The 8,600-nt window shown below is 35.4% G+C and overlaps 2 long non-coding RNA genes across 2 annotated transcripts in view; one reads left to right on the top strand and one right to left on the bottom strand.

Moving 5' to 3' along the window:
* Positions 1-8,600, top strand: part of LOC134662858 (uncharacterized) — a 310,694-nt gene that overhangs the window by 5,667 nt on the left and 296,427 nt on the right. The window lies entirely within an intron of this gene.
* LOC134662857 (uncharacterized) lies at positions 1,053-3,470 on the bottom strand. Its single transcript, XR_010098089.1, has 3 exons — positions 3,313-3,470; positions 2,675-2,771; positions 1,053-1,085 (listed from the first exon to the last, which is right to left on the bottom strand). It is a non-coding gene; the product is annotated as an uncharacterized LOC134662857 (long non-coding RNA).

Here is an 8,600-nt window from a genome sequence, read left to right as displayed (position 1 = left end):
TAATAATAACCTTTAAGCCTTGTCAGTGCTGATAACGTGAAGAACACACAAACTATAAACAAAATACTAACTGCGACATGAGCACTTAATTACGTTAATTAATTAAACAAGTACCTATATTCATATTTAAACTATAATTTACACAACAACAACTTAATTTATAACCATAATCGTCACGAAATCTATTTTAATTTTATACAAATCACTAATTACGATGTAACGCATGTACCTAAATCGTTCAGTGAACTACCTACTTAATGAACAGTTTGTACCTTTTTTGTACCATATAGTCCATATACAGGATGCTTCCTGTAACAGGAGCAATAAATTAAACTAAAGGCTGTACTCCTCAAACTGACCAACATTTGTTCAGCAACTTCTAAAAATTATGAATTAACTTCCTCTTTTTCATACAAAATAAATATTGCCTTCAATGTACGCTGACATCAGTGTGTTTGACGTTGCTTGTCACGCTTTAATCATAACAAAATTTGCAATAGGTACATTGCATCTTAGAATAAACTTAAAAGTGTAATAAAAATCAAAACATGAGTTATTTTCAAAAGTTGCTGAACAAATGTTGGTCAGTTTGAGGAGTACATCCTACAGTTTAATTTATTGCTCCTGTTATAGGAAACACCCTGTATATGAATAAAAGTTATTACTGCAATATGAACATTAAAAAAATTACATGTCAAATCTTCCTTTTAATCTAGACCAAAGAGAATTGAGTAGATACAGAAGGCATATTGTCATAGTAAATTTTGAAGTCACAAATAATTTACTGCCATCTTTCGACACAGGATTAAAACTTTTAGTACGCCAATTGACTTTGATCCTTGTTATTTCACTGATATGTGTTAAAATTGTTAACTATCCTAACGCCATCTACAGGTAAGATATGGCGCCATTTGTTCAAGCATCATTATTTCTTGATTTTTGGAGGCACGTTTTTTTCCTAGACTTTATTTATCTTATACACTTCATAGATCTTTGGTATGACTTATCGAAACCCTGCGCAATTGTTAAAATAAATTAAAGTTAATACCTTTTCATCATCGCATCGGGAATGGTGACTGCTACCTCTGAAATAAAGCAAAACACATTTTTGCATTTAAGTTTATTGTTAAAACGATTCATCATCATCTTCCTCGCGTTGTCCCGGCATTTTGCCACGGCTCATGGGAGCCTGGGGTCCGCTTGGCAACTAATCCCAGTAATTGGCGTGGGCACTAGTTTTTCTAAAGCGACTGCCATCTGACCTTCCAACCCAGAGGGTAAACTACGCCCGTATTGGGATTAGTCCGGTTTCCTCACGATGTTTTCCTTCACCGAAAAGCGACTGGTAAATATCAAATGATATTTCGTACATAAGTTCCGAAAAACTCATTGGTACGAGCCGGGGTTCGAACCCGCGACCTCCGGATTGCAAGTCGCACGCTCTTACCGCTAGGCCACCAGCGCTTTCACTTAGTTTAGTTTCATTTAGTTAAATAATCCATCGAAGATATTTAAATGATTTTAAAATGGAGGATGGTGTTCATTATTGGGATGTTAGTTTTTATTACCTATGTCGTCATATCTAGCAAGCCGTTGACGGTAGTTATTTACGATACAAGTGCGAAAAATATGAATTACCTATTCGCAAGTCTATCGGACAAAATTTTACAGTACACATTGCTCTTTAAATTTTCGACGTAGTTACGTAATGTAGCACCAAATGTACCTACTTACTGTAAAATATTTATAACGAGCGGTTAAACAACAACTTCGCCCCCTTGTAAAATAAATAACTATTAATTTAAGTTTATTATGTTTTTCGTACGTAATAAATGTCAAACACCAGTCACAATTACCTACAAACAAATAAAGTGTAATGATATAAATAAAATGTTGTAATACTTTATTCAACTAAAAAAGTTTTTGATTTTTTAGCTGAATAATCATTGCCCCGCTAGCTATCGTGAAACAAAACATTAAAATCAAAAATAAAGACCGGCGGCGCCCGCTATTTTTACTTAAAATATAATTGTATTAAAATAACTTACTAATTATATTAATGTAAGACATTTTTTGTATAAAATTAGTTATTGTGATTATTTTTTTCAATAATTTTACTATCGCTAAACGTAATAGCGCTGAATTGACAAAATCATTTAAGCTCAAGAAAAAGTTCGTAACCGTAGGTGTAATATAGGTACTTATAAGTACCGTAAATTCAGGTAACTATAATCCTATAATACAACTATAGTCCAGTTTTTAAAGTTGTTGATTAAAGAGCATTTTTTATTTATACTCGTTACATTTATTTTGAAGCTTAGTTATACATACTAATGCTTTTTCTAGATTAGATACTCAACATATTAATTTAATTAGAAAAATATTTATAAATTTTTGACTGGAACTTGAATTTGGACCACAGTTGTAAGTTGTGGACTAAAGTTACCTGAGTTTACAATAACTACCTAACCAATTTTATTTGTGTTTTGTAATTAATTTGCAAATGTATTAAAAAACGTTGTTTATTGTACGTGTGCAAGTATTATTATGTACTTGTCCCGTGTCTTTTATTCACCTGCGGCTCATAAAATACGTCTCGAGACTCCTATATAGGTAGTTAATGACATATATTTTGCACACTTAATAGGTAGATAAAATGGGTAAGTGATCTTACTTGCATGTTGCTCTAGCGTCAGCAATGGCGAGTACAGCCAGAACGGCCAATAATATAATAATAGTTTTATTCATGGTTGACGTGCTACAGCAGCTTTCTGAAATAGACAAAGGTTTCCTTATTATTTTTATTGAGCCAATCTATTATCACTATTGTTAATTATTTTAGTTATTACAAGGTATTTAATATTATAACTAATAACTTGTCTTGTAAAATCACAAAGCAGTCAAAATATAGGAAGGTTTACTGGACAGAGTAATAAGAAAAATATTTATAAATTTTGAACGAACCTCCATGCATCAAAGCAACTGTTTGCAAACTGCGCCATGATAGCACTTAGCCAATTTGACGAAATTTGGCTACTTATTTTCGAGTAAAAATCTACATACATATCTAAATACCGCCTATACCATTACAACATTTCTACATTTTTGCCAAGCACTGTAAATATATCTCAAAAAGAAAAGAAATGCTCTTATAATATTGATACGACTACATATTTGTTTCCGCAATTTTGAAATAATCACGCCTTTGCGTAATATCTAATGCTTTAAAAAAGTACAACTATTTAATTGTTCTATACCTAAGTCTGTCTTAAAGTTAGTTTGTGAAGGGTTTAAAGTTTTACTGAAACTTACCTAAATGCAGCAAACGTTATACAATGTCTGCGTGGTCCGAACCAAATATTTGCACTGACTCGAATTCAATGCCCGTGAGATACAATAAATGGAGCACATCTTAATAATTTACATAACTTTAGTGATCCAACAATAAGGTCAGTCTGATAATACTTTGAATCAACATCAAAATAAGTTAAGAATACATAGTGTCGCCTTTATTGACAACGTATCAATTGTTTTAATAACTGCACGTCGCTGGTTGTTTTGGTGGTTAATACATATATAATTATGTTTCTTTACAATCGAATGACAGTTCCTACTTTTCGGCATGCACTGCAGTAGTATGGGATATATTACTAACACAGCAATTCACTCAGCTTTATCTGGAATAAGTATTCGATAAACGCTCCGCCCTCACTGTCAGCGAGAAAACAAGCTTCTTACACAAATAGAAGGGATTTTAATATCCCTAAGTAGTGATGATACTGGCCTTCTCCTATAAAAGACTTGCAAAGTAATCCACAGAAAGCGCACAGATATCCTCCAAATCTGCCTGAGTCATCGCATCCTTTTCGAATGAATAGGGTCAAGACAGAATTTTGGTGAAGATACTTTGCAAATATACTTTTTAATTCCACGTTCAAAGGCGTCCGATGCGATTATAGCGAACACAGTCTTGATGAAAGGTTATTTATAAAATGATGCCAGATTTTTTAATCTATATGTAATTTTTTTGGGTTGTATATTTTCAGTTTAGTACACCGCAGTAAAAGTTAGATCCGCGGAAGCATAGAAGCAGAAATAAGTGACGATGTGTGATGTTTCTGAATTAGCTACGATTAATCGTATGGCGAGCTACGATAAAGGTGACATAAGGTTCGCGACTTCAGCAAGAGTTACTACTGCAGCATTGCACCAGTGACATTGAGGCCAATTCACCAGGTTATAATTACCTTGCAATATTAGTAGTAGACTAGTAGTAGTAGTAGTAGTAGTAGTAGTAGTAGTAGTAGTAGTAGTAGTAGTAGTAGTAGTAGTAGTAGTAGTAGTAGTAGTAGTAGTAGTAGTAGTAGTAGTAGTAGTAGTAAACACTTTATTGCACAAAACAAGTACATAACACAGAGATCATCCAGTAAATGTGTACAAAGGCGAACTTATCCCGTTAAGGGATCTCTTCCAGCTAACCTTTAAGTAACTGAGAGATACATTATGAATATTCGATTACAAAGCAGGCCAAAATTGTCCGTTAATTGTAATTTTACAGGGCGACGAATTAAATTAAAAAAACTTGTAAAAATTGGTACCTAGTAACGAGAGATGACAGAAATGTATTAAAAATAACGATTGACTATTGAATAGGTAATCAATTAAAGAGCATTAGCAGCATAAACGATTATCGTTTTCCGACAACTTTCCTACGGGAGTTTACCTCCAATAAGTGCTGAACGCATTACCCGCGAATGAAATTACCAACTGGTTTAAAACTTCTCGATGAACAGAGTTCGAAAATAGCATTATAAATTCACCAGTTTACAATCACAGCGCTACTTCGTCGACGCAAAAAACCTTGGCGGGAAACTCGTTCTAACTTTTCCTATTTTTCTGCGTTAATTTCACCTGAACCCATTACACTTGGCAACAATTCTTAGTGCGAACGTTTCTATTAGGGCGCTTAAATTGCATTTTAAATGACTTTCTCCGAACTTCGGAAAGGTAGGAACAGTTTTTCTTTTCACGGGCATGGACGCCACATTATTATGTAATGAAGAAAGCGAGCATACTTATTTTAGAAACATTTTTACATCAAAAATCATTAAGGTACTTGTCTTATATCTGGGTACAGTCCGAAAATCTGGAAAACTTCGATTCCAAGGGACTAATATGGCTATGTTTTTATGTATGTTCACCGGTTATTGCGAGCCCCGTGGTCTGATTTGAGAGATTGAAGTTCTGGAGTAGGAAAAAGAAGTTTATAGCTAGTCTAGTTGAGCAGTAAAATGTTAAGGATGAATAAGTTAATTGGCCTCTAGAGCGTATCGACGTGGCCTCCTGTGGCACAGAGGAATGCATTTAAATTGGATTTTAAGAATAGAAATCACCGGCGCGCTCCTCGCCTCTCCCTGCCTTGTTAAAGCCAATCTCAAAGTTTACGTAAACGAATAAACCTTCTCCGTCAACTAAATCCAACGGTATCAATTCAAACTATAAATCGACTGTTACTATTTTAATTGAACTTCAGAACTGCGCTGTTAGTAAAAGCAAAGCTGAGAATAAACTTTAGTTCTTTAACTATAAAAATGAAAATGGAAAAAGCAGTCAATTAAGTTAGCAATAATTAAACAACGTCCGATATAATTTAATTTGGAAAATGTGTCGCGCAAGATGTCTTCTTCTGGGTAATGCTTGAACGAAGTTTGGGTAATTGAAGAATTAACAGACTGCGGATGTGTAAGTAATGTTTTACAAGTCGAAAGATAACGAATCAATATAAAGTTCAAATGGTGAACAAAAATGGAAATACAGGGAGTGTTTTGACGTCAATCAATGCATATTATAATACAAAGTCCCCTGCCGCGTCTGTCTGTGTCTCTCTATGTATGTTCGATACGGATTTTCATGCGGTTTTCACCTATCAATAGAGTGATTCTTGAGAAAGGTGTAAGTGTATAATTTGTAAAGGATTTTGTGTAAATTGGTTGAACTACCCATGCGAAGCCGGGGCGGGTCGCTAGTATTATACAAAGGAGGACACGGTACTTTGCACGCTTACGGGCGTCCTCTGTCTAACTTGACAAAGCAAGTTTGTGAGAGTTAGAATATGAAATAAATTTCTATAGGTATGGTAATAACCCGCTATCTGTCTATCACCCCCCTCCCCCCTTTTCCCTATCCTGTTGTCAGTGACTAAAAGTACGACACTACGTGTATTGAGCTAATATGATTCGGTTAGGACTGTTCTAATAAGTTTAAAATAGCTCAATTTATTTTAAGGAAGTAACAGATGGTGTGGCTACTGGCTACCATATCACTGACAATAGATAAATACTTAATCATCTCGCCGTATAGAAAAGTGGCCTAAGGTTTATTCGGGTAATTCCGGAAAACGGGTAATCCCGAAAATCATTGTAAAATCTCTCATATTCCGTTGTAGTAAGAGTCAGCTTTCGGAATTATCCGCCACTATTCGTCATTCGGAAATACCCGAATACACCTTATCATTATTCATAAGGTCGGTCGTGATACTTATCACAAAGGTGGAGATGAAGTAGTAATGTTCGTCTATTAGAGTCAATTTGGGTTCTAAAGCGTCTATATCGATAGGTATTCGGATGTAATTGTTTTAACCTGATTAACATTATGTTAAATCTACATCAGGTACCAAAATTAGTTTCACATTACAAATTCTCGCGTTTGTTCAAATGGAAAAACGCGAGCAAGTTATTTAAAAGGCAGGTAAGTGCAGAGAAAATGGAACACGAATACTCATGTAAAATCTGGGTTAATATTTGTAGTTAGGGCCACTAACGTGCATAGCCCGTAATGATATTGGTTTACGTATGTACAAGTACACTTTCGTGTACCTATCGTGTAGTTACGAGCAGTATAATTACATGTGTGAACTGTAATGAAACTTTTCTATGAAGCCAATCGTGGATGAACGCTTTATTTTTTTATGCTTCAACTCCCGACTAACGTTATTACGAGTATCAGCCTATAGGTACTAACTAGGTGAGTTATACGGGGTGACCAGCGGCAAATTTCCGATTTCAAATTCAAATCATTTTCGAATTGCGAGAGAAACGCGGAGGGGTGTGCAGTTTCAAGGGTGTTGCGGATTGATTAGTGACCGGCAAAGCAGCGTGCATATATGCTTTTGACGGGTCTCGTGCCGAAGACTTTTTTAAATTTAGTAGTAAGTTTTGCATTAATTTCGGAATATACGGAAAATGTTGAATGAGTGCGTACACACACATCGAAGGTCGGCATTTATAAAGTGATTTACAAAAACAAAAATATCCGTGTCGACTTAAGAACCTCCTCTGTTTTTTTCGTCGGATAAAAAATGAAATCCGAATTTATCTTCTATTCTATCTATCTTTCATCTTAACTTATTCATACAAATAAATAGTTTTGGTTTACATGTTTCAGTTTTTTTAGATAATTCTGAATATCTGGCCCGCTTACCTACTTCTACTGCTGACTGCACTTACTTAATGTACCTATATATTGGTTATAATTATTACCTGCTACCTATATAACATCTCCCAGATAATAAGCTGAGCAATATGTAATCATTAGGTATACGTGTTAATTTATGAGAGCGCGTCTAGCCGGGCACGAGGGTCATTTCTCAGGTCAGTAGAAACATTAACTTAATGGTCTACAGACAATGTTTCTGTGTTTGCTGTAATACGTACCTTCGCCTTTAGTGAACTGAGGAGCTGGTGTTATTTTATTTCGTAATTCATTTTTCTTGGCCTTGGATCTTGGCCAAGATCCACTTCGGGTCGTTACGCCACAGCAGTAAGTTCATTCTTATGTGAATGTCCTATTAAGAATGAATGATATTATTGTATGACGTGAGACTTTATAGTTCCGGGTATTGACTGTGCGAAACCCTGTTTAGTACAGTTTAGCTGTATGTGAGGGCGCATTGTTAACGGGGAGTTCTCAATATGACTTGGGACTTTGGAAGCCGCTGCAGCATGGTAAATATAAGTAGCTTAGTCAGTTGAGTAACTATTTACCTACCATACCATTTTAAGAACATCTAATTGACGAGCAACCCGATGGACGGGTCTAATAAGAACAGTGACTGAAACAGTGAAATGAAGTGGAGAAAAAAAATATTGTAAAGGCAGACACCAAAGTGGAGAGAATCGAGAACGAAGATCAGCCCTGTTCGAGTACCATCGCCATCGCCCACGCTGTTAACTGTAGGTACATCGATGGACCTTATGGCTTTTGTAATAAGGTCCACATGTGCAGTTAGGAGTGTCGCTGTTTGTAGGTAAGTACGTCATCACTGAGACAACTACCACTCTGACAATAATGAAACAACTAGAAAAAAAATTACTAATGCTAAATGTAGTCAGCTGCAGAGAAAAGGTACCACCCCTGCATAGAAGTTTGTCTGCTGTATTCTGTAGCTACGAGTCATGAAAAAAAAACCGCCCATGTGCGAGTCGGACTCGCGTTCCAAGGGTTCCGTACATTAAGTCCGACTCACGCTTGACTGAACATTTCTAATAGGTTTTCCTGTCATCTAAAGAATATTTTGTGTATATTTTTCAAAATTATAAGAC

Source organism: Cydia amplana, chromosome 3, assembly GCF_948474715.1.
Source record: "Cydia amplana chromosome 3, ilCydAmpl1.1, whole genome shotgun sequence".
NCBI lineage: Eukaryota > Metazoa > Arthropoda > Insecta > Lepidoptera > Tortricidae > Cydia > Cydia amplana.
The sequence above is the reverse complement of the archived record's forward strand: the minus strand, read 5'-3'. Positions and strand labels throughout refer to the sequence as shown.